Here is a 24,315-nt window from a genome sequence, read left to right as displayed (position 1 = left end):
CCATGATGGAGGTTGTGCAACAACCTGCCATGTGGTACCTTGTCAAAAGCCTCATTGATTCATTGCACAATCCATCACTGCACCCTCATTCTCCATTGGTGCATTCTGCTGTCCATCAGCTGAGCACAGCCAATAGGAAGCCGCTCCAGCAGAATGATTGACAGCCAGTGTGGGTGGAGTCGGGCAGATTGTGATGAAGCAGCGACTCGCTGTGGATTCGCTGCCATTGAGGACAATCCCAGCCAGCAAGAGGCAGCAAGGGCGGCACCTTCCGTCCCCAAGCGCAGCATCCGCACCATCCCACTTTCTCTTCCATTTGGGCAGCACCACAAACAGCTTCTTGTTGTCTCTTCCATTGGCAGCACCCCCGGGTGCTCTTGGTGCTCCCGTTCCAGCACCTTTCCTCTTAATGATGGGGGAATGAGGCTCTCATAGCCCAGAATAAACATCCAGCAACACCGACAACTCCCAGCTTCCCCACACTTATCACCGTAACTCCGGGTGCTTTCTACTCATCCTCCCTCTCTGGACAAGTTGCACTCCCTGCCTCATAACCGGATCATTCCGGGTAGCTTTCCGTAACTGGTTAGCGGTTACCGGAACTTTATCTTCTTGTGTGAAGTGCATTGTCTGCACATTCCAGCGGGAACATCTTTATCTCCAGGCAAAGGCAGCCTTGACAGAGCATCCGCATTGCCGTGTTTCTCACTGACAGCACCAACACCCACCTCTGCAATCAAACTGCTGCCATGGACGGTATCCCAGTGAATGGTCCAAGGATGGAAGATAAAATATAGGAATTATGAATGGGAGTCAGTAATTCTGCCCTTCGAGCTCAGTCACAACATCATCATGGCAGAGCTTTTAGTTTCTTGATGCAAAGACGATGCCTCAGCCTTCTTTTTCCACCCGAGCAAACTTTTCCTCAGCTTTCGTCAATGATCTAGAAGCGAATACTATGGATCTTCCTCTCCGTTTGACATAACGTTAGACAGGACAACCTCAATCCCATTGGGCGAGGCTTCGCATGTAAGCTGCAGCGGTAACTTTTTCAAATTGAACTCGCATTTCCAATCTCTTCAAAGCCTGCTTTACCGCCAGGGAGGCCTCCTTTTTTTCACTTCCACGGCTCTCCTTTCACCAGCAACTGGAGCATCAGTTTCAATGCTGTCGCCAGATCCGGATTGAGCTTGTTGTCATAGTAATTGATTAGACCCAAAAACAACCTGAATTGGGACACATTGTCTGGTCTTGGGCCTTCATGATGACCTCCATTTTAGGTTTTGTGCATCCATTTCATGACCCAGGCATTCAATGGAGTCCTTGAAGAACTCATATTTCTCTCTTGATTTGCAGGTCGTGCTCCTGCAACCTCTAAGGTATTCTGCAAGTACTGGGAAAATAGTCGAATCCATGACCAAGATCTCATCCAGGTAAGTCTGGATTCCTGTCATTCCACTCAGGATTTGGTCCATGGCCCTCTAATCGAGATAAGGGCGCATGTAATCAAGATGGGGGCACTCCAAACCGAAATTGGGGGCACGTCTCATTCACCTGGGCACTCCTCATTGACAGGAGCACTGCGAGCTGATATGCGGGCACTCAGAATTGATACTGTCACTGCTCTAAATCTAAATGGGAGCACACCTAATCGGGATAGAAGTCTCTCTTATTCGAGATACGGCGTGCTCCCAATCGAGACAGGGGGGCACTGCGAACGGTGGGGGGGGGGGGGGGGGGGGGGGTGGGGGGGGGGGACGACTGCCAACGGCGATGGGGCGGGGGGCACTGCTAACGGCGATGGAGGGGGGACTGCTAATTGAATTAATCGCTGCTCCAAATCTAAATCGGAGGCACCCCGAACTGATATAGAAGGCTCCATTATTCGAGATACGGGACACTCCTAATCGAGGGAGGGACAGACCTAATCGAGGTAGGCAGCATTCCTAATTGACCGGGGACACTCAGAAATGACGGGGGGCACTCCTCACTGAAATAGTCACTGGTCCAAATCTAAACAGGGGGGCATTCCTAATCGAGATAGAAGGCTCCCTTATTGCAGATCGGGACACTCCAAATCAAGATGGGACACTCCTAATCGTTAGAGGGTCACTCGCAATCGAGATAGGGGGCACTCCAAATTGAGATAGTTGGGACTTCAAATCGAGCTAGAGGGAACTACTAATTGACACGGGCACTCCTGTGAACCTGGCACTGAACCCAGCCAGGCCTGTGACACTGAATCCTAAAGGACAGAGTGAATCCAGCCAGGCCTGTGGGACTGTATCTCAAAGCACACAGTGAACCCAGCCAGGCCTGTGACACTGAATCCGAAAGGACAGAGTGAATCCAGCCAGGCCTGTGGGACTGTATCTCAAAGCACACAGTGAACCCAGCCAGGCCTGTGACACTGAATCCGAAAGGACAGAGTGAATCCAGCCAGGCCTGTGGGACTGTATCTCAAGCGACAGACAGAACCCAGCAATGCCTGTGACACTGAATCTCTAAGGATAGAGTGATCCCAGCCAGGCTTGTGACACTGAATCTGAAAGGACACAGTGAACACAGCCAGGCCTGTGAGACTGAATCTGAAAGGACAGAGTGAATCCAGCGAGGCCACTGTTCGACCACCCCGAAGCGTCCTATGCTCCAGGAGAAAATGTCCCAGTCTTTGCACCTCTGCTTATAACTCAAACCATCAAGACCCTGCAGTATCCCAGTAGTTCTTTTCTGCACACTTCCTAGTTTAATAATATCCTTGGTATAATAGGGTGACCAGAACAGTACACAGTATTCCAAGTGTGGCCTTACCCAATGTCCTGTACAACTTCAACATGATGTCCCAAATCCCATTCAGCATTCTGACCAATGAAACCAAGCATGTGGAATGCCTTCTTCACTACTCTGTCCACCTGTGACTCCACTTTCAAGGAGCTATGAATCTGTACCCCTAGATCTCTGTTCTATAACTCTCACCAATGCCCTACCACTAACTAAGTCCTGCGCTGGTTCGATCTACCAAAGTGCATCATCTTGCGTTTATCTAAATTAAACTCCATCCACCATTCATCAGCCCACTCGATCAAATGATCAAGATCCCGTTGCAATCCGAGATAACTTTCTTCACTGTCCACTATGCCACAAATCCTGGTGTCATCTGCAAAATTACTAACCATGCCTCCTAAATTCTCATCTAAATTATTAATATAAATTACAAATAGCAGGGGACCCAGCACCGATCCCTGAGGCACCCCGCTGGTCACAGGCCTCCAGTTTGAAAAGAGAACAACCCTCCACAACCACCTTCTGTCTTCTGTCATCAACCAATTTTGTATCCATTTGGCCACCTCATCCTGGATCCCATGAGATTTAACCAAATCCAGTCTAGTTTTGCTTTTAAATGTTTACATTTTCAAACACTGAAACCTCTTGCCCTTGTTGGGAATATCAGTGCGGTTTGAGAAAAGCAAACACTGATCCCACACTCAACACCCCCCAACACAGGACTGAGCAGAGAGTGTGAAATGTGACTGGTGTGAGTGTGGATTATCTTTTAAAAGTGGGTAAGAAACACTCCTCCATTTTCAAATCTTTACCTTGTTTATGTAGCGTCTCGGACTCCCCTGACACTCACTATCCATCTGAATTAATCTCTATTCCTCACTGTCTAACTGTTACTCTCTGCATTGCTCCCTCTCTCTCTTCCTCTCCCTCTCTATCCCTCTCCCTCTCTATCCCTCTCATCCACTATGTTGTTTACCGTTAAGGAGTCTAATCACAGAGAATTCAAACACTCTTTCTGTTTCTGTCTTGGCAGAATTAGCAACATGAGTGCAAATTTCAAGATTGGATTCACACAATACAGACAGAACAGTATTTATATAATGGCTTCTGCAAATGCTGGTGAGCTCAGTACATGTGGTAGCTTAATGTTACAATAAGATAGAATCTGTATTCAGACAACTGTTACTCTCTGCATTGCTCTCTCTCATTCTCCCTACCTCTCTGTTACTCTGTATCTCTTCCTCTCTCTCTCTATCCCTCTCATCCACCATGTTGTTTATCATTAAGGGGACTAATCACGGAGAATTCAAACACTCTTTCTGTTTCTGTTTTGGCAGAATTAGCAATATTAGTGGATATTTCAAGACTGGATTCACACAATACAGACAGAACGCTGGTGAGCTCAGTACACGTGGTACCTGAATGTTACAATAAGATAGAATCTGTATTCAGACAACTGTCACCCCACAGGGTCCAAACTTCACCGTGTTAATTTGATTTGATTTGATTGATTTGTATTGGGATGCAGTGAAAAGTATTGTTTCTTGTGCGCTATACAGACAAAACATACCGTACATAGAGTACACAGGGGAGAAGGAGAGGAAAGGGTGCAGAATATAGTGTTGCAGTTACCGATAGTGTGTAGAGAAAGATCAGCTTAATATATGGTAGGTCCATTCAGAAGTTGACATTCTCCCCAAGCACTAAAGCTTCCCACAAAGCAAGGCTCACAAATTCAACACCAGTTTCCTTTGTCCCCTCTCCCATCATGCTGTGTTCGGAGTCTCTGATCGATGCTGAGGGCCTAGTATTTGAGGCTCTGAGCTGAACCCACAATCTGTCTGATTCTGAGGGAAGATTACTGCCCACTCATATATATACCCTTGAAATATATCTGTTGTGTACAGAGTCACTTCTTTTTTCCCTGTGTCTGCTACCCTTAAAGAACTACTGAATAATCTTTAAACATCTGTATTATCACAGAACAGGGCCAACATGGGGGAATCTAGTATCAGGGAGGGCACAGTTTAAAATTCATACAGCGCCCATTAAAGATGGAGATGAGGAGGAATAATTTGTTCTCTCAGGGGGTGGTTAGTGTTTAGAATTCAAAGTTAAAATTCATTTATTGGTCACAAGTCAGTCTTACATTAACACTGCAATGAAGTTACTGTGAAATTCCTCTAGTTGGCGCCTGTTCGGATCAATGCACCGAACCAGAATATGGGAGGAAACCGGAGGAAACCCATGCAGACACGAGGAGAACATGCAAACTCCACACAGACAGTGACCCAAGCTGGGAATCAAATCCAGGTCCTTGGCGCTGTGAAGCAGCAGTGCTAACCACTTTCCCCAGAGAGTGAGTTGAGCATTATGGGGAGACAGGCAGCAAAGTAGAGTTCAGGCCACAGTCAGATCAGCCATGATCTTATCAATGGGAGGAGCAGCCTCAAGGGGCAGAATGGCCTACTTCTGCTCCTATTTGTTGTGTTCTGTGTGGTACCTTCAAAGGCCATTGTACTCAGCATTGCAGGAACTCTGCCGAACACACACTATCTCAATCACTTCCTCTCCCTCTCTGTGACTCTCACTCCATTCCTTTCCTCCCCTCTCTCTGTTACTCTCTCTCTATCTCTATCCCTGTTTCTCTCTTGCCCACTCCAGCTGGTTGGAGAGTGGGAAAGAGAGGCTGATATGAAGGGAGTTTTCATCTGTATCTAACTGCATTTTCTGAACTGTCCTGTCCTTGTTTGATGAAACAATGAAATGGGAGATTGTATTTGTTTGTGTGCGCGTCTGTGTGTGTGTCTGCGTGCGTATATTGGTGTATGTGTGTGTGTGTATCAGGGTGTGAGGTGGTCTGCATAGGCGTATTTGGGTGTGTGTATGTGTGTGTGTGTATTCTGCATGTATGTGTATATGTGCATGGGAGGGGTGTGTGCCTATGTGCGAGTGTGTGCGAGTGTGTGTGTCTGTGTTTGTGAGAGAAATTGAGTGTGTGAGTGTGTAAGTGTTTGCCTGCATGGGGGTTATGTGTGAAACATAGAAACGAGAAGCAGGAGGAGGCCATTCGGCCCTTCGAGCCTGCTCCACCATTCATTTTGGTCATAAGAACTAGAAGCAGGAGTAGTCCATCTGGCCCCTCGAGCCTGCTCTGCCATTCAATAAGATCATGGCTGATCTTTTCGTGGACTCAGCTCCACTTACCCGACCGCTCACCATAACCCTTAATTCCTTTACTGTTCAAAAATGTATCTATCCTTGCCTTAAAACATTCAGCGAGGTAGCCTCAACTGCTTCACTGGGCAGGGAATTCCACAGATTCACAACCCTTTGTGTGAAGAAGTTCCTCCTCAACTCAGTCCTAAATCTGCTCCCCCTTATTTTGAGGCTATGCCCCCTAGTTCTAGTTTCACCCGCCAGTGGAAACAACTTCCCTGCTTCTATCTTATCTATTCCCTTCATAATCTTATATGTTTCTATAAGACCTCCCCTCATTCTTCTGAATTCCAATGAGTATAGCCCCAGTCTACTCAGTCTCTGCTCATAAGCCAACCCTCTCAACTCCGGAATCAACTTAGTGAATCTCCTCTGCACCCCCTCCAGTGCCAGTATATCCTTTCTCAAATAAGGAGACCAAAACTACACAGTACTCCAGGTGTGGCCTCACCAGCACCTGATACAGCTGCAACATCATCTCGCTGTTTTTAAACTCCATCCCTCTAGCAATGAAGGACAAAATTCCATTTACCTTCTTAAATACCTGCTGCACCTGCAAATCAACTCCTTGAGATTCCTGCACAAGAACATCCAGGTCCCTCTGCACAGCAGCATGCTGCAATTTTTTACTATTTAAATAATAGTCCATTTTGCTGTCATTCCAACCAAAATGGATGCTCTCATATTTACCAACACTGTACTCCATCTGCCAGACTCTCGTCCACTCACAAACTATCTATATCCCTTTGCAGACTTTCAGCGTCCTCTGCGCACTTTGCTCTGCCACCCATCTTAGTGTCATCTGCGAATTTTGGCACACTACACTTGGTCCCCAGCTCCAAATCATCAATGTAAATCGTAAACAATTGCAGTCCCAACACTGGTCCCTGCGGCATACTACTAGTCAGTGATCGGCAACCAGAAAAACACCCATTTACCCCCACTCTTTGCTTTCTGTTAGTTAACCAATCCTCTATCCATGCTAATACATTACCCGTAACACTGTGCACCTTTATCTTGTGTAGCAGTCTTTGGTGCGGCACCTTGCCAAATGCTTTTTGAAAATCCAGATACACCACATCCACAGGTTCCCCATTGTCCACTGCACATGTAATGTTCTCAAAGAATTCCACCAAATTAGTCAAACATGACCTTCCCTTCATGAATCCATGCTGCATCTTACCAATGGGACAATTTATATCCAGATGTCTCGCTATTTCTTCCTTGATGATAGCTTCAAGGATTTTCTCTACTCCAGAAGTTAAACTAACCGGCCTATAGTTACCTGCCTTTTGTCCACCTCCTTTTTTAAACAGTGGCGTCACATTTGCTGTTTTCCAATCTGCGGGAACCATGCCAGAGTCCAGCGAATTTTGGTAAATTATCACCAGTGCATTTCCCCCACCATCTCTTTTAGTTCCCTGGGATGCATTCCATCAGGGCCAGGAGACTTGTCTACCTTTAGCCTCATTAACTTGCCCAACACTACCTCTTTCATGATAATGATAGTTTCGAGGTTCTCACCTGCCATAGCCTTCCACTCATCAATTCTTGGCATGTTATTTGTGTCTTCCACTGTGAAGACTGACGCAAAATACCTGTTCAATGCCTCAGCCATTTTCTCATATCCAGTTATTACATCCCCCGTCTCATCCTCTAAAGGACTAATGTTTACTTTAGCCACTCTTTTTCATTTTATATATTTGTAGAAACTTTTGCTGTCTGTTTTTTTTATTCTGAGCGAGTTTACTCTCATAATCCATCTTATTTTTCTTTATAGCTTTTTTTGTGGCTTTCTGCTGACCTTTAAAGATTTCCCAATCCTCCAGGTTCCCACTAATCTTTGCCACTTTGTATGCATTTTCTTTCAATTTGATACCCTCCTTTATTTCCTTCGATATCCATGGCTGATTATGTCTTTTTCTACAGTCCTTCCTTATCACTGGTATATACTTTTGCTGAGCACCGTGAAAGATCGCTTTGAAAGTCCTCCACTGTTCCTCAATTTTCCCACCATAAAGTTTTTGCTCCCAGTTTCCCTGAGCCAACTCCTCCCTCATCCCTTTGCAGTCTCCTTTGTTTAAGCACAAGACATTGCTTTTGGATTTTACCTTCTCACTCTCTATCTGTATTTTAAATTCAACCGTACTGTGATCGCTTCTTCCAAGAGGATCCCTAACTGTAAGATCACTAATTATTCCCGTCACATTACACAGGTCCAGATCGAGGATAGCTTGCTCCCTTGTAGGTTCCATTACATACTGTTCAAGGAAGGTATCGCAGATACACTCTATGAACTCTTCCTCATGGCTCATCATCAAATTCAATATCCTGATCTCCCCTTCCCCTCCCTAATCCCGTGATCCCTTTAGCCCCAAAAGTTATATCTAATTTCTTCTTGAAATCACACGTGAACATGTGCAAGTTCCGGGCCATCTCCGTGTGTGCGTACATGCGTTTGTACGTGTGCATGATTGAAGTCAATGGTGAGATATGGTTAAAATTCCATATGTTTATTGTTATTCCCATACATTGGTAAATTCAAGAATCTCACACCAACCTTTGAAATCTTCAGACTATTTGGGTGGACAGGATAACCATGAGAGCACAAAGTGCCTCCAGCTGCTTGTGTGAGACTCACTGAGATGAACTAAGTTCCTGGGACAAGATGAAAAGACACCAGACAGTGAGTTTGATGCAACAGGTTAACAGAATTTATTCAGTCAATGATTGAACAAAGATGCTGAATAGGCAATTGATTGACAGCTCCTCACGTGACCTGCCGAGCTGACCTCAGCGGGCTCGAGCCTGCGCAGTGTCTGAGCCACATTCCCTTAGCAACGGGCTGGGCCTGCGCAGTGATTGAGCCGCGTTCCCTTAGCAACGGGCCGGGCCTGCGCAGTGTCTGAGCCACATTCCCTTAGCAACGGGCCGGGCCTGCGCAGTGATTGAACCGCATTCCCTTAGCAACGGGCTGGGCCTGCGCAGTGATTGAGCCGCATTCTCTTAGCAATGGGCTGGGCCTGCACAGTGTCTGAGCCACATTCCCTTAGCAACGGGCTGCGCCTGCGCAGTGATTGAACTGCATTCCCTTAGCAACGGGCTGGGCCTGCGCAGTGATTGAGCCGCATTCCCTTAGCAACGGGCCGGGCCTGCCCAGTGACTGAGCCGCGTTCCCTTAGCAACGGGCTGGGCCTGTGCAGTGATTGAACTGCATTCCCTTAGCAACGGGCTGGGCCTGCGCAGTGTCTGAGCCACATTCCCTTAGCAACGGGCCGGGCCTGCGCAGTGATTGAACTGCATTCCCTTAGCAACGGGCCGGGCCTGCGCAGTGACTGAGCCGCGTTCCCTTAGCAACGGGCCGGGCCTGCGCAGTGATTGAACTGCATTCCCTTAGCAACGGGCCGGGCCTGCGCAGTGACTGAGCCGCGTTCCCTTAGCAACGGGCCGGGCCTGCGCAGTGACTGAGCCGCGTTCCCTTAGCAACAGGCCGGGCCTGCGCAGTGACTGAGCCAGGTTCCCTTAGCAACGGGCCGGGCCTGGGTGAGGAGGCTGTTTCCTTATTGTGAGTGTCCCCGCTCAGGGGAAAGATCAGCAACATTGGTGACCCAGTAACATGGAGAGAGTCTGTGTGAATCTGCACATTGTTAATGACCCTTCAATAAAAATAACACAAAGCTCACCGACATCAGACAAGGGATAAACTGTCTGAAAGGTGGGCTGTCCCATATTGAAGCGGCCGAATGGCCTCCCCCAGCTCCGGGAGCTGCACAAGCTCTGAGCTCCGGCAGCAGCAAGAGGAGGAGGCAGACATTCAGTCCCTGCAGCCTGAGCTGCCCGTTGATCAGGGAGACAAACTCCATCCGGCCGCCTGGGCTTCAGATCCACACCTTCTGGCAGCAGAAATATCCCCACCTCAGAGTGAAAATTGTTCACAGAATCCCCACAGTGCAGAAGGAGCACATTCAGCTCAGCAAGTCTGCACCGACCACAATCCCACCCAGGCCCTACCCCAATAACACCCACATATTTACCCTGTTAACCCCCTGACACTAGGGTCAACTGAGCACGGCCAATCCACCTAACCCGCACATCTTTGGACTGTTGGAGGAAACCAGAGCAACCGGAGGAAACCCATGGAGACACGGGGAGAATATTCAACAGCTAATATCTGCAGCTATGTGTGGGAGAGAGTTCCACACTTCCCCCACCCTTTGTGTGAGCAAGTGTTTCCTAAATTTATCTCCTGAATATCCTGGCTCTGATAATAAGATATTTGTCCCCTTGTCCTGAGCTCTCATAGAAACATAGAAAAACTACAGCACAAAACAGGCCCTTCAGCCCCACAAGTTGTGCCGAACATATCCCTACCTTTTAGGCCTACCTATAACCCTCCATCCTATTAAGTCCCATATACTCATCCAGGAGTCTCTTAAAAGACCCTATAGAGTTTGCCTCCACCACCACTGATGGCAGCCGATTCCACTCGCCCACCACCCTCTGTGTGAAAAACTTCCCCCTAACATTTCCCCTGTACCTACACCCCAGCACCTTAAACTTGTGTCCTCTCGTAGCAGCCATTTCCACCCTGGGAAAAAGCCTCTGAGAGTCCACACGATCTGTGCCTCTCAACGTCTTATATATCTCTATTAGGTCTCCTCTCATCCTACGTCTCTCCAAGGAGAAAAGACCGAGCTCCCTCAACCTATCCTCATAAGGCATGCCACTCAATCCAGGCAACATCCTTGTAAATCTCCTCTGCACCCTTTCAATCTTTTCCACATCCTTCCTGTAATGAGGCAACCAGAACTGAGCACAGTACTCCAAGTGGGGTCTGACGAGGGTCTTATATAGCTGCATCATTATCCCCGGACTCCTAAACTCAATCCCTCGATTGATAAAGGCCAGCACACCATACGCCTTCTTAACCATCTCCTCCACCTGCGGGGCCGATTTTAGAGTCCTATGGACCCAGACCCCAAGGTCTTTCTGATCCTCTACAGTACTAAGACTATTTCCCTTTATATTGTACTCCTTCATCCCATTTGACCTGCCAAAATGGACCACTACGCATTTATCTGGGTTGAAGCCCATCTGCCACTTCTCCGCCCAGTCTTGCATCCTATCTATGTCCCTTTGTAACTTCTGACATCCCTCCAGACTATCCACAACCCCACCAACCTTCGGCAAACTTACCAACTCATCCCTCCACTTCCTCATCCAGGTCATTTATGAAAGTGACAAACAGCAAGGTTCCTGGGGCACACCACTGGTGACCGACCTCCATTTAGAAAAAGACCCATCCATGCACACACTCTGCCTCCTTTGGTCAAGCCAGTTCTGGATCCACAGGGCAGCAGCCCTTTGGATCCCATGCCCTCTCACCTTTTCTAGAAGCCTTGCATGGGGGACCTTATCGAACGTCTTGCTAAAATCCATATAAACCACATCTACCGCCTTCCCTTCGTCAATGTGTTTCGTCACATTTTCGAAGAACTCCATCAGGCTCATAAGGCACGATCTGCCTTTGACAAAGCCATGCTGAGTATTCTTGAGCATACTAAACCTCTCTAAATGCTCATAAATCTTGTCCCTCAGCTTACCAACTACTGAGGTTAGACTCACCGGTCAGTAATTTCCTGGGCTATCCCTATTCCCCTTCTTGAAAATAGGAACCACATCCGCAATCCTCCAATCCTCCGGCACCTCTCCCGTCTCCATCGACGACGCAAAGATCGTCGCCAGAGGCTCTGCAATCTCTTCCCTCGCCTCCCACAGTAACCTGGGGTACATCCCATCCGGACCCGGCGACTCTCACACCAGTGAGTAAAATTTCTGTCAACTGATAATTCCATTCAAAACCCTAAAATCCTCAGTTAGAGCAGTTGGAGGGAGAACAGGAGGGGAGGTTATTTGCGGCCTCACTTTTTCAGATAGTTCTTTCCAGATCAGAACTTGCTGTTTAAAAGATAGCTCATCTCCCTTCTGGTTCCTTTACCAATTACAGAACGCCATAAATCTGTCCTTATCTGCTTCTGACCCTTTTGTCAGTGGAAACACTTCTCATTATCAAAGCCTCCTCATTTTGAACTCCCCTGTTCAGACGCTCTTTATTCTTTGCTCTCGGAGAATAGTGCCAGTTTCTCCATGGTCTACAAAACTGAAGTTTTTCTTCTCTGTCAATGGAATCGGGACATCACCGGCATTTGTTGCTGATCCCTAATTGTCGATAAGAAGGTGGCGATGAGCCACCTTCATGAACCTTTGCAGTCATTTGGTAAAGATCCTGATTCTTGGAGCTGTGCCAGAAATGCTGCTTTACATTCTTTCCAGAGACCTCAAATTGGGTGCAGTGCTGAAGCTGAGGCTGAACTGGTGAATGATAAACACAACCTTCTCTCGCCTTTTGAAGTTTATGGGGGTGATTTAATTTAAACACATCAGAAATAGTGTCAGTTGTAGACTGCATGGCCCCTTGCCCCTGCTCTGCATTGAATATAATCGTGGCTGCTCATCTGCCCCAACTCCACTTTCCCAGCTGCTCCTCATATCCCTTCACTCGATAAGAGATCAGAAATCTCAGTCCTGAATATTTTCAGTGCTGGATCATCCACCTTCTCTGGGGTAGAGAATTCCAAAGATTCACAACCCTCTGAGTGAAAACATTTCTCCTCACCCCAATTCTAAACAATCCACGGCTTATCCTGAGATCCTGCACTGCTGTTTTCAATTTCCGAACGAGTGGAAAACAATTACTTAGTGTCTACATTGCCCAGCCCTTTCAGATACTTGTATGTTTCAGCGCAATCACCGCTTATTCCTCTCAACTCAGTGTATAAGCCAAAATTATTCCGTTTGTCATCTGAAGAGAACTATCTCATCCTGCATTTCATATCCCTTTGAGGCCTCATTTCTCTTTAGCACTGTGTCTTCTTCCAGACCGAGAATTTTCAACCTCCTGTTCACATAGGTCTATGGTTTTTCCCCTCTGAGATCTCAGCATTCCTCCATGTTTGGCCTCCTGTGTATCTCCACTCCCTTTGACCTGCAGCTCTGAAATTCCTTCCCTGAACTCTTTGCTTTTATCTCTTTTACCTGGAGATGGTAATCACTTTTTCATCCAACTTCCCACAGAGAAAATACTCAGAACTGAAGTGGATGGCCTCACACTGCCTATTCATAGATTTCCAGTTTTTTTATGCTGTAGCTTTACCAACTCACTTAGTCCCTCTGTGTTCCTGATTTCTAGGAATTAAATACGGTCAAATTCTGATTCAATTACAGCAAGTAGGTCAGGAAACTTAAAGAATGAGCTAAAATACAAGTTCAGATGAAGGGTCATCTTGACTCAAAACTTTGGCTCGATTCTCTCTTTTCATTTGGAGGCCCACACTGTCTGTAATTTACACACAGTAAAACAACAACCTGAATTGTTGTCTTGTCCTGCCAAGTGGGTGCAGGAGAACCAGTGGACCTCGCCCAACAGAGATGGAGAGTTGGAAGCAGTGTTAGAGTGCACACTGCTCTCACCTGTCTTACTCTTATCAATTTAACATCAAAATTGATATTTAACCTCGTGGATCCGATCTAGAATCCTCAGCATATTGGATCAGGTTATAAATCAGTAATTTCCAAATCTGTATATTTAAAATCACTCGATAGCAAATCTTTTGTTCAGAGATTTGGTTGAACCCAGAATAAAACTATCAGTAAGTTTAGGGGCCTGATTCTATAACTGGCACAGGATGGAACATTGAAAGTGTTTTTGCTAAACTATCGTTTCTAAAGTTTGTCCTTTGAACCCGATTATCTGATCATTCTCTGAATAAAAATGTTGCACCATCTGAAATAAACAATCCAAGATCAACTGATTAAAAGGGAGGTGCAAATCCTCCAGAAGTTTCACACTTCATTATTCAACCAACATTTAAATACAGTAACAGGATGAAATTATTCCGCCCCTTGAGCCTCTTCCTCTATTTAATTAAATGTTGCCTAATCTGCATCTTAACTCCATTTACCCTGAGTAGATGTCATCCTCGATAAGGACAGTTGACGATGACCTGCCATAGATTCACTTCACTTGTCATCCTGAGTTCGTGAAATTCTGAGCATCTTCTTGAATAACTCCATTGGGCCAGAATCTGGTGTCTCAGTTGCTGGTTTACAATAATAAATGTAACTGGAGTGTTAGTGCTCATTGCCCAACAGCTGCAGCCATTGTTGCTCAGAGAGCATTCAGTTTGTAATCCGGGGGGGATGGAGTCAGTGAGATCAGACAGTGTGTAATCCGGGGGGGATGGAGTCAGTGAGATCAGACAGTGTGTAACCCGGGGAGGATGGAGTCAGTGAGATCAGACAGTGTGTAACCCGGGGAGGATGGAGTCAGTGAGATCAGACAGTGTGTAACCCGGGGAGGATGGAGTCTATGAGATCAGATAGTTTGTGAACTTCGTTAATATGTCGAATGGTAATACTGTAATTGAAACATTTCCAACACTCCTGCTTCCCCTTCAGCATCTTTTGATGTCGGGTATGTGGCTAAATTGTCATTTTGATTCACACTGGCTCTATTTGACTCTCTTTCTCTCTCTTGGCATAATCAGATCTCCGGGGGAGCGCTGGATTAATTGTGAATATCCACAGTTACAATTCAGCAGGGATTGTGTCCTGAAGAACTATAAGAGGTGAACCAGCACAGTATTGTGAGAGCGCCAGCCAGAGAGAACCCTTCACATTCAAACAGCTTCCATATATTTTCTGGAGAGGAAGGTAAGAGGAAGTTCCATTTACTCTGGTCCTGTAGCAAGTACAAAAAGATGATAAGGTGAGGTTGGAAATGCTGAGTGAGATATGGAGTGTGTGAGCACCAAGCACAATTATCCAGTGTAAGGCTGTGTGATGTACCATGAAGTTGGAGCAGTTTGTGTCTCGTGAAACACCGCGCCTGAATTTCACAAGCCCCCGACAGCGTCACGTTTTGGTCCGTAAAACACGCAATATTGGAATTGCAGTTTCATTGTTAAACAGAACTGGTTGACTGTTCTGGGTTAATCTTCCTCTGAACTGAACTGAGGGTGTGGGATGGGAAATTCGCCACTTCGGAGTCAGACTTGGAGGTTCAACAAACAGTTTTATTCAGACAAAGCTTTGGGAGAAGCGCTGGCACTCCACAGTACAGGCACTCACCTTCTCAACTACACAATGGTAGCTGAGCATCTTTTATACATTGTTAGATAATAGACAGTGTGGACATTAGCCGTTAGCACATCGTTACAAGTTGAGTAGACAGGTACGGACATCGACAGTTAACACATGGTTATACATAGAGTAGATACATATATGCAGTTATGTCTTCCATCAATGGCTGATCTTGTTATATACATTTATGCATTTATGTCCCTCATCAGTGGCTGATCTCGTCATCAAACTCATTGTTCTGGGTCTGCTTTTATCTCGAGTTTAAGGTGCCTCAAGGTCTGACCTGTTTCCTGCAGTAATTTAAACACTAAAGGTTTTAACTCTTTATGTAATGTCTGTGCCCAAAGTCAGTGCCTCTTAATGTCTTTTCCCAGAGTCCATTTTGTGTGCCGGGTAACCATTTTGTCTCCTTTACTTTGATTGCTCTCCAACAGGGTGTGTGATGGTGGTTTTGTTATTTCCGTTTTCAGTTATTTTTGCTGAGCGATTTCCTGTGTTGCCAGGGTAACGATCTGACTGATCTCAGTACCAGAGACAGAGGTGTGGACACCAACCGGTGGAGAGAAAGCAGCTGGGTGGGGGGGCCAGGCGAGGGGATCAGTCCGTGTGAGGCAGATTCTGGAGATAGACAGAGGCGATGAGATATGTTAATCAGAAAGGAGAGAGAGACCAGGGCGAACCGACACTGAGACAGACGGGGGTCAGGGAGAGGAGGAAGAACAGTGAGCTGGAGAGAGACACACTGATACAGACGCAGGGAAGATAGAAATTGAGATGCGAAGTGAGGAAGCAGCAACGATAAAAAACAGGGAGCCAGTGGTGGGGCAATTTGTGTATATCAGAGAGGGCATTAGTAGTGTCGTGAGAGATGACCCTTAGTTCTTGAAGATCAAAGTGTAAAATCAGTTGGGTGGCCCTGAGTAACAGCCAGGGACAGAAACCATTGGTGTGAATTGCTTGTGCTCCCAATTTCCTTCCAACAAGCGCACAGGTGAACTCATCCTATTGGCAAACCAAATAAATCAGATAAACTGAGGGACAAAATAAAAGCAGTGGCCCCTTAAAAAAGTCAGGAACTGCCCTCAGCAAAATAAAGCAAAGTGTAAAGGAAACTTAAAATATCAAATCAGCACGTGATTAAAGGGATCGATAATGGACGCCAGCCCCTGCCGGGCCTCAATGGTGCTTGTGGACTAAGCATGCTCCCTCTCCAGGGACACCCTGCCACGTATGGAGCTGCAGTAGAGGGGAAGACAGTCGTGTGGGACGATCATTTTGGTTGCCGTCTGCCTGGGCCTAATTATGGCCAATCTAGCCAGGCCCAGGAGCAGGTTCACAGGGAGGTCCTCTGCCTTCCTCACCCCTACCCCTCCGTACCAGGTGCCCGTAGATCAGGAGCGTGGGACTGAAGTGCAAACAGAACATCAATGAAAGTTATTTGGGGGAACCAAAAGGGAGTGCAGCAGAAGACACTGAATGTAGACGTGGCCCACGGACTCCACAAGATCCCAAGAAGGGCAGGTTTCTTGTGAGCCAGTGAATCGGTACAACTTACGGTTGCGTGGTATCGCTGCGTGCACCAGCTTCCACCCCAGGTCCCCAATGTATTGGAAGAGGATCCCTTCAGAGGGGGACCTCCAGTGGGAACCTCCACCGCCAGACAGCAGCAAGGCGAACCAAGGCGTGTGCGGGTGATGGGTGAGGATACAGTAGTGGAAGGTGTGCAGCAGCAGCCCAGACAGGAAACCCTTTGTGCTGAGGCAAAAGGCATGGAGGGTATTACTGCAAGGCAGCTCACACTATGGGGTGCCAGATCCAGGAAGTGAGGTCTGGGTTTCGGGTCAATGTGAAGTTCCGCCCGAGCAGGTACGTTTAGACGGGATCCCATCACGCAGTTGTACCTCCTCAAGACCACGTGTGACGTCGTGTCCGAGCACGACCGTTCTCAGGTCATAGATTCCATTGGCCATGAGCTGAAAGTCCTCCACCACATACTCAGCAAGCTCGTGGGGTGTCATCCAGTCCACTCCACCACCAGCACGTCCTTTACCCTGTCACACAGCAGTCACAGCCTTCCTCTCTGCCAGCCAACTGAAATGGTATTGGTGGAGGAGCAGATTCCACAGCAGCGACTTCCGAACGACAGCTGCTACTCCACAGGGGAGAGATGTACCTCGAGGTGACCATGACCCAGACTTTCAGAAGGAGGGAGAGTAATTTCACACCTGGCGGAAGACGTACATCGCCAGGGCACACCATTGAGGAGGGGATTCAACGAGGAGGTATCCCTGCAGGGTCTGAAGGTGGAAGGTCACCAGTGCCTGATCGCCCTCCCTCAGCAGGAGACTCCGAACCACAGCAGTGACCCAGTGCGGTCTTTTCTCCCAGAAGAACTCTACGAGTGTTCTCTGGATGTTTATGACAAAGGTGGGGAGGGGTGGAAGTGACCAGCCGGTACCACAGCATGGAGGCAATCAGCTGGTTTATGATGAGAACTCGCACTCAGAGCAGTCCTGTCCAGCTATTCAGGCGAGCGGAGACCTTGGCCTCCAGCTCTTGCCCATTCGCCAAAATGTTATTCAAATATGTGAAGCCGTGTTCCATCTTTGGACGTGACTTATCAGGTGTTAATATCAAGTGGGATCGTAATGCTGTGATCATGTTAAATTCCAGAACACTTCTGAATGGCCCACGTCTGTTTAAAGTTGATTTATTAGTGTCACAAGTAGGCTTACATTAACACTGCAATGAAGTTACTGTGAGAATCCCTGAGTTGCCACACTCCAGTGCCTGTGCGGCTACACTGAGGGAGAATTTAGCATGGCCAATGCACTGGACCATCATGTCTTTCGGACCAGGGTAGGAAACTGGAGCATCCCGAGTAAACCCACACAGACATGGGAGAAAGTGTGGACCCCTCACGGACAGTCACCCAAGCCAGGAATCGAACCCGGGTCCCTGGCGCAGTGAGGCAGTAGTGTTAACCACTGTGCCACCCGATTTGCCCCCTCTCCTCCCTCCCTGAGCCATTTGATTGATTATTGTCACATGTATTAGTATACAGTGAGAAGTATTATTTCTTGCGTGCTATTCTGACAAAGCATACCATACACAGAGAAGGAAAGTAGAGAGTTGGGTGTTATAGTCAGAGTTAGGGTGCAGAGAAAAATCAACTTCATACAATGTAGGTTCATTCAAAAGTCTGGAGAGTTTAAAAGAGTTCGAATAGAGTTTTAGAACCATAGAATGAGAGTGTAGGCTGTGCACAGCTCGCAAGGAGTCTGTCGCACCATCTTGGATGAATTTTCATTTGCTCTTTCTCCTCCCTACCTGAAGCATTTGCTCTCTCTCTCTCTCTCCTCCCTCCCTGAACCATTTTGTTCTCCCTCACCTCCCTGAACCAGTTGCTCTCTGTTGTTGAACCATTTGCTCTCTCTCTCTCTGTCTGTCCCTCTACTATTCCATCTCCTCCCCTTTCTCTAAAATAGCTATCACTGTCACATGACATTCTGAACTCTCTCGTTTCCTTCTCTATGAATGGTATGCTTTGTCTGTACCTTGTGCAAGAAACAATACTTTTCACTGTGTGCTCATACATGCGACACTAATACATCAAACGTACTGGGTTTCTTTCTATCAATCAGTGACCACAATGAGGCTGAGCTCTCTATTGGCGAGGGACAGTTGATTGACATCTGGCTACACGAGGAGGGGGGCAGCGTAATTCCTCCCTTGGGCTTCTCGCCTGCGCAGGGACAGTCATGACCGGCAATGCGCCTATGCTGAATCAAACTGGAAACAGGGCGCGGGACCACTCAACACGCATGCATCAGCATGCCGTCTGAGCGTGCGCGAGAGGAAATGGTGACTGAATAACGGTGAGAAAGTGTTTGAAAAGAAACAGCCTCAGCACTGAAAATCTGGGTGATTCCAGTATATACTCAGTATTGATGGTCTGAATACAGACTATCAAATACTGAGAATATCTGGGAGATTCTAGTCTGAATAAACAGCATTATAACACTGAGAATATCTGGGAGATTCTAGTCTGAATAAACAGCATCAATACTGAGAATATCTGGGAGATTCTAGTCTGAATAAACAGCATCAATACTGAGAATATCTGGGAGATTCTAGTCTGAATACAGACCATCAACACTGAGAATATCTGGGAGATTCGAGTCTGAATAAACAGCATTATAACACTGAGAATATCTGGGAGATTCTAGTCTGAATAAACAGCATTATAACACTGAGAATATCTGGGAGATTCTAGTCTGAATAAACAGCATTATAACACTGAGAATATCTGGGAGATTCTAGTCTGAATAAACAGCATTATAACACTGAGAATATCTGGGAGATTCTAGTCTGAATAAACAGCATTATAACACTGAGAATATCTGGGAGATTCTAGTCTGAATAAACAGCATTATAACACTGAGAATATCTGGGAGATTCTAGTCTGAATAAACAGCATTATAACACTGAGAATATCTGGGAGATTCTAGTCTGAATAAACAGCATTATAACACTGAGAATATCTGGGAGATTCTAGTCTGAATAAACAGCATTATAACACTGAGAATATCTGGGAGATTCTAGTCTGAATACAGACCATCAACACTGAGTATATCTGGGTGATTCTAGTCTGAATAAACAGCATCAATACTGAGTATATCTGGGTGATTCCAGTCTGAAAACAGATCATCAATCATAGAAACCCTACAGTGCAGAAACAGGCCATTCGGCCCATCAAGTCTGCGCCGACCACAATCCCACCCAGGCCCGACTCCCATATCCCTACACATTTACCCGCTAATCCCTCTAACCTACGCATCTCAGGACACTAAGGGTCAATTTTAGCATGTCCAATCAACCTAACCCGCACATCTTTGGACTGTGGGAGGAAACCGGAGCACCCAGAGGAAACCCACGCAGACACGAAGAGAATGTGCAAACTCCACACAGACAATGCCCCAAGCCGGGAATCGAACCCAGGTCCCTGGAGCTGTGAAGCAGCAGTGGTAACCACTGTGCTACCGTGCCGCACCATCCTGAGTATATGTCTCTCCACTTCCCTGAATTCTCATTCTATCTCTTCCTCTCTCTCCCTCTATATCTCCCTCCTCCTTCCCTGAACCAGTTGCGCCCTCCCTCTCTCTCTCTCTCTTCCTCTCCCTCCTCCTTGAACCACTTGCTCTCTCTCTCTTCCTCTCTCCTCCTTCCCTGAACAATTTGCTCACTCTGTTTGCTCCCTCCCTGAGCAATTTGCTCTCCCGCCTCCCCTCGATTTGATGTGTCCCTTGTCAATTATGAGGGCTCGGATCAATTATGAGGTCTCCGTATCTCGGTTTGCAGGTGTACTTTGATAATATATTTCAGACAAGTAGATAAAGTTCCGCTAACCAGGTGCAGAAAGTCACCCGGAGTGATCCGGTTATGAGGCAGGGAGTGCAACTTGTCCAGAGAGGGAGGATGAGTAGAAAGCACCCGGAGTTACGGCGATAAGTGTGTGGAAGCTGGGAGTTGTCGGTGTTGCTGGATGTTTATTCTGGGCTATGAGAGCCTCATTCCCCCATCATTAAGAGGAAAGGTGCTGGAATGGGAGCACCAAGAGCACCCGGGGGTGCTGCCAATGGAAGAACAACAAGAAGCTGTTTGTGGTGCTGTCCAAATGGAAGAGAAAGTGGGATGGTGCGAATGCTGCGCTTGGGGACGGAAGGTGCCGCCCTTGCTGCCTCTTGCTGGCTGGGATTGTCCTCAATGGCAGCGAATCCACAGCGAGTCGCTGCTTCATCACAATCTGCCCGACTCCACCCACACTGGCTGTCAATCATTCTGCTGGAGCGGCTTCCTATTGGCTGTGCTCAGCTGATGGACAGCAGAATGCACCAATGGAGAATGAGGGTGCAGTGATGGATTGTGCAATGAATCAATGAGGCTTTTGACAAGGTACCACATGGCAGGTTGTTGCACAACCTACATCATGGGCCCCAGGGTGAGGTAGTTAAATGGACACAAAATTGGCTTGATGACAGAAGCCAGTGAATGGTTGTCCAGGGTTGTTTTTCAAACTGGAGGCCTGTAACCAGCGGTGTCCTCTGGGATCAGTGCTGGGTCCACTGTTATTTGTCATTTATATTAATGATTTGGATGAGAATATAGGAGGCATGGTTGGTAAGTTTGCAGATGACACCAAGATTGGTTGCACAGTGGACAGTGAAGAAGGTTATCTCGGGTTGCAATGGGATCTTGATCAATTGGGCCAGTGGGCTGACGAATGGCAGATGGAGTTTAATTTGGACAAATGCGAGGTGATGCATTTTGGTAGATTGATTCAGGGCAGGACTTACTCAGTTAATGGTAGGGTGTTGGGGAGAGTTACAGAACAAAGAGATCTCGGGTACGGGTTCATGGCTCCTTGAAAGTGGAGTCACAGGTGGACAGAGTGGTGAAGAATGCATTCCCCATGCCTGGTTTCATTGGTCAGAACATTGAATATAGGAGTTGGGACGTCTTGTTGAAGTTGTACAAGACATTGGTAAGGCCCCACTTGGAATACTGTGTACAGTTCCGGTCACCCTATTATAGAAAGGATATTATTAAACTAGAAAGGTACAGAAAAGATTTATTAGGATGCGACCGAGACTTGATGGATTGAGTTCTAAGGAGGAGTTGGATAGACTGGGACTTGTTTCCTTTGGACCGTAGGAGGCTGAGGGGTGATCTTATCGAGGTCTATCAAATAATGAGGGGCACAGATCAGCTGGATAGTTCATGTCTTTTCCCAAAGGTCGGGGAGTCTAAACCTTAGAGGGCAGAGGTCGAAGGTGAGAGGGGCAATTATTTCTCACAGAGGGTGGTGAGTGTCTGGAACGAGCTGCCAGAGGGAGTAGTAGAGGTGGGGACAATTTTGTCTTTCAAAAAGCATTTAGTTAGATGGGTCTAGAGGGATACGGGCCAAATGTGGGCAATTGGGACGAGTTTAGGGGTTTAAAAACAGGGGCAGCCTGGACAAGTTGGGCTGAAGGGCCTGTTTCCATGCTGTATGTAAATCTGAATGATGACGCAATGAGGTGCCGCCCCCTCAGTGACGTGGCTGGAAGCGGCCGTTAAACGGTTTCCGCGCGCGGCTGGAGGGGGCGTTCTGACGTCACTGCCGACGCACAGCACGTGACCTGGATCTGGCCAATCGGCGAGCGGGACAATCAGCCCGCCGCCGCCTCGAGTGCGGAGTTCAGGCGCCGCGCCGTTTCTCACTGCGTGTGCGGGGCTTTCCCAGCGGCTTCACACCGAATCTTTGAATAACGGTAAGGAATTAAATAAGAGAAAAAGTCTCCACTTCAGCGGCGCCGACTCTCGCTGACTGGGATTGTCCCCAGTGGCAGCGAGTCGCTGCTTCATCACAAGCTGCCCGAGTGCGCCCGCGCACTGGCTGCCAATCATTCTGCTGGAGCGGCTTCCTATTGGCTGTGTTCATTTGACGGACAGCAGAACGCACCAATGGGGAATGAGGGTGCGGTGAGGTCCCGCCCACTCAGTGAGAGCGGCTCGCGGTCACGTGGCGCGGCCGTTAACGGTTTCTGCGCGCGGCTGGAGAGGGGGGGGTCTGAAGTCACTGCCCGCTCGCAGCACGTGACCGGGAGCTGACCAATCCGCGAGCCGGAAACCAGCCCTCGCCGCCCCGAGTGCGCTTGCGCGAACTTCACTCCGGGAGGGTGCGGCCCGCTTCCGACTGCGCGCAGGCGCACTGCGGTTTGTTCACTGCGTGTCCGGGTATTTCCGGGTTTGAGGAATTAACGGCCCAGAAAAAGTTTCAACTCCAACAACATTCAGCTTGAGGATTAAAATGTCGGTTTCCTGTGTAAATACAGCCCGTCTTTGTATCATATTAACAGAGCGGGGACGGTCAGTTACATTGTGGGCGGCGCGGTGGCTCAGTGGTTGGTGCTGCGGTCTCACAGCGCCAGGGAGCCGGCTTCAATTCCCGGCCTTGGCTCACTGTCTGTGTGGAGTCTGCACATTCTCCCCGTGTCTGCGGCCCTTTCCTCACACTCTCCAAACATCAGCAGCACAGGGGGCACTGGCCAGGCTCAGTTGCTGCTCAGTGTCAGGGGGGATTAGCAGGGTCAACACGGGGAGAGGGTCTGGGTGGGATTGTGGGCGGTACAGACTGGATGGACCGAATGGCCTCCTCCTGCACTGCAGCAATTGGATGATTCAATGTTTCAGAGAAAGATCTGTTATTACAATCCGGGCCGTGTCTGTGTAAACACTGCTGCAGCATCTAAATTACTGCAATCAAGCGCTTGTCTGAGTAAACACAGCACCAGATCTCTCTCCATTATTTCAGTCTGGGCCCTGTCTGAGCATTTGCAGCACATGAAACTAAATTGCTTTGTGCGGCTGTAAATCAACAAATGCAAGGAAACTGACAGAGGTTGATTGAATACGAGGATACGTGCACATTCACAGTGCAACACGTGTATTGCCACAGCAGCCCCAAATCCCAAACTCTATAGACAGAGAGAACTGGAACCCACAATGTTTGTGTCTCCTGGAAATCCCCTCCCCTCCCTTTTGCCCTGTCTGGGCTTCTACTGCACAACTTTCACCTCGCTGACTTTGCCGGCCTTGGCTCACTGTCTGTGGGGAGTCTGCACATTCTCCCCGTGTCTGCGGGGATTTCCTCCGACTCTCCAGAGATGAGCAGGATAGGTGCGTTGGCCATGCTAAATTGCTCCTCGGTGTCAGGGGGATTAGCAGGGTAAACACGGGGATAGGGTCTGGGTGGGATTGTGGGCGGTGCAGACTGGATGGACCAAATGGCCTCCAAATTTATCTATCCTTGCCTTAAAATCATTCAATAAGGCAGCCTCAACTGCTTCACCGGGCAGGGAATTCCACAGATTCACAACGCTTTGTGTGAAGAAGTTCCTCCTCAACTCAGTCCTAAATCTGCACCCCTTATTTTCAGGCCATGCCCCCTAGTTCTAGTTTCACCTACCGGTGGAACCAACTTCCCTGCTTCTATCTTATCTATTCCCATAGTCATAGAGGTTTACAGCATGGAAACAGGCCCTTCGGCCCAACTTGTCCATGCCGTCC

At 47.8% G+C, this 24,315-nt stretch overlaps 1 protein-coding gene across 4 annotated transcripts in view; it reads left to right on the top strand.

Moving 5' to 3' along the window:
• Positions 1–4,159: 4,159 nt before the first annotated feature.
• LOC144485337 (NACHT, LRR and PYD domains-containing protein 3-like) overlaps positions 4,160–24,315 on the top strand; it is a 74,183-nt gene continuing 54,027 nt past the window's right edge. For 2 of the 4 annotated variants that reach the window (XM_078203536.1, XM_078203533.1), the window contains exons 1-2: positions 4,160–4,180; positions 14,610–14,775. The gene's annotated coding sequence lies outside the window, so the exon portion shown is untranslated. Of the gene's footprint in view, positions 4,181–14,609; positions 14,776–22,397; positions 22,518–22,989; positions 23,059–24,315 lie in introns of those variants that run through there. The other 2 variants (XM_078203534.1, XM_078203535.1) reach the window with 2 other exon arrangements.

The sequence above is a fragment of the Mustelus asterias genome, unplaced genomic scaffold (genome assembly GCF_964213995.1).
Source record: "Mustelus asterias unplaced genomic scaffold, sMusAst1.hap1.1 HAP1_SCAFFOLD_185, whole genome shotgun sequence".
NCBI classification, from domain to species: domain Eukaryota; kingdom Metazoa; phylum Chordata; class Chondrichthyes; order Carcharhiniformes; family Triakidae; genus Mustelus; species Mustelus asterias.
Note: the sequence above shows the minus strand (reverse complement) of the source record. Positions and strands in the feature narration are given on the sequence as shown.